Source organism: Borostomias antarcticus (genome assembly GCF_949987555.1).
Source record: "Borostomias antarcticus genome assembly, chromosome: 13".
NCBI classification, from domain to species: Eukaryota; Metazoa; Chordata; class Actinopteri; order Stomiiformes; family Stomiidae; genus Borostomias; species Borostomias antarcticus.
In genome coordinates, this window is record NC_140246.1 from 15,496,551 (window position 1) to 15,499,050 (window position 2,500).

The window sequence follows — 2,500 nt, forward strand, 5'->3', positions numbered from 1 at the left end:
AGAGGTTAATCAGTCACGCATGACGCAGCACCAGCTGACTGTAGCTGTCATAGCATTGGTCAGCTCACTAGAGCGCATGTATTTAAGCTGTCAAAACATGTAATTGTTCGCGCTTGCCTTTACTGCTGTCGTGCATTGCATGCTCGCCCCACCTCCTCCCCTGCTCCTCCTGCGTATGTCGATGTCGTCTGTTGTCATCGTTGCTCTCTGTCCGGGGTAGTTTGCAGGTATTCCACCAGCGTCGGCCGGTGGATGCCAGAGTAGCCGCTAGCTGGTCTCTGTGGCTTTCCATGGCGGGCGCCATGGACGCAGAGACACGAGGCTGTATCTCCCGCGGAACCCACGAAGCGTCGGCCCGTGGGGACCAGGGACTATAATGTACAGCAGTCCTCCTGTGGCACTCTTTGACGGTCTTAGTGGGCTGAGTTACCTCCGAGCGTCTTCCCGATCGCGGCCCACTCTGATCGTCATTGAGGCAGGATGCCGTTCCCCCTTCCTGGCTCTCTGGGCCAAGGGCTTGGCCCAGAGGGGGGGAACACCTAGATTGCCTCCCCCTGCTAACGCGCTTTCCACGCCGGTGGAAGGCAGGGGGCCCCCCGGACAGAGCACACCGCCAAAAATTCATATGCATGTATTATGCCGCTTGTATAATAAATGTTCAAATTTGACAAAAGTGATCTCGTCTGAACTGTATTTGGGATATTTCTCCCATTCTTCTCTGCAGATCCCTGCACAGCTATTTTCAGGTCTTTCCACAGATATTCAATCAGGTTCAGGTCTGGGCTCTGGCTGGGCCACTCAAGGACATTCACACACTTGTCCCGAAGCCACTCCTTGTCTTGGCTGTGTGCTCAGGGTCGTTGTCCTGTTGGAAGGTTAACCTTCGAGGTCCTGAGCACTCTGGAGCAGGTTCTCATCAAGGATCTCTCTGTACTTTGCTCCGGTCATCTTTCCCTTGATCCTGACTAGTCTTCCAGTTCCTGCCGCTGAAACCCATCTCCACAGCGTGATGTTGCTCTTGGCACGCACCTGCACTCTCACCTGTGGGCTATTACTACTTTACATACAATACAGTAGACAGGTGTGTACCTCTCCAAATCATATTCAATCAATTTTATTTACCACAGGTGAACTCCAATTAACTAATCACTGCCAAAGATTCCTCAACAAAGTACTTAGTAAAGGTTGTGAATACCTATGTACATGTGATAAAAACATTTTTTATTTTATTTTTTGCACAAAAAATAAAAAAATTCACTCACTGAGGAAAAAAATAATTTTGGAATAAGGCTGTAACATAATAAAATGATGGAAAAGAATGGAAGAGTGTGAGTACTTTCTGGATGCACTGTACTGAATATCCTAGATTAGAACATACTGTACTGATCCTAGATTACCAGGTTACCTTATTTAACTGGAAGCCAGAGGATATTTATTTAAGGTGCATACCACTTTATGGTGGTTCTGGGTGTGTGCTACTGTGGTGGTTTGGGGTGTGTGTGTTTGTTTAATGTGCCTGTGTGTGTGTGTGTGTGTGTGTGTGTGTTTGTGTGTGTGTGTGTGTGTGTTTGTGTGTGTGTGTGTGTGTGTGTGTGTGTGTGTTTGTGTGTGTGTGTGTGTGTGTGTGTGTGTGCGTGCGTGTGTGTGTGTGTGGAGGGGGGTGCATTTTGCGTGAGTGTCTCGGGTGGAGAAGAGTGTGTGGTGTAGGGTAACATTTTAAGTACATACAACAGGCACAGGTGTGGACCAGGTAACGTAGTATGACTCAGCCATGCTACTGCCATGTGTGTTTGTGTGTGCACGTGTGTGTGTGTGTGTGTGGGCGGGGTGGGGGGGCAGGGTATGTGTGGTGTAGAGTAACATTCTAACTACATACAACAGGAACAGATGTGGACCATGGTCAGACGGTGATGTTCTTGTTCTCAAACATTCCTCTCTCTCTCTCTCTGTGTGTGTGTACATGTGTGTGTGTGTGTGTACGTGTGTGTGTGCGTGTGTGTGTGTGTACTGGATATTGGCGTGTGTGGGTGTGTGTCAGTGAGGAGGAGGCTTAGAGACCACTGTACTGAAGAGGTCCCTCCATCTTGAGGGCCTGGCTTCCAGCAGGGCCGTCTGTCTGTCTGTCAGGGCCCCTGGGGCCACACCCAGCTGGGGGCTGACAGACGGGCTCTCCAGCAGGGAGGAAGACAGACTGGACAGATGGAACCAGGAAGTCCTGAGTTTAGAACGCAGGCTTATTATAAACCCCAATGTTCAGGGCGCAGGTAGAATAAAAGGGTAGAAGGTGGGTGACATCCTCCCAGACCATCCACCTCTAGCAACAACCGGACGCACTGCTCTGAGGGAAGTCAGGGACTTCAAATACCTGGGCTCATGGGTCAACTTGTCTGAGCAAGACCTTAAAGTGAGGGAGGCGCTGGCAGGGAGGCAGTGTGTGGAACTCCAACCTCCCCCCGACAAATCAAGCTCAGCTTCTTCTATGTGACGGTAGAGTCCATCG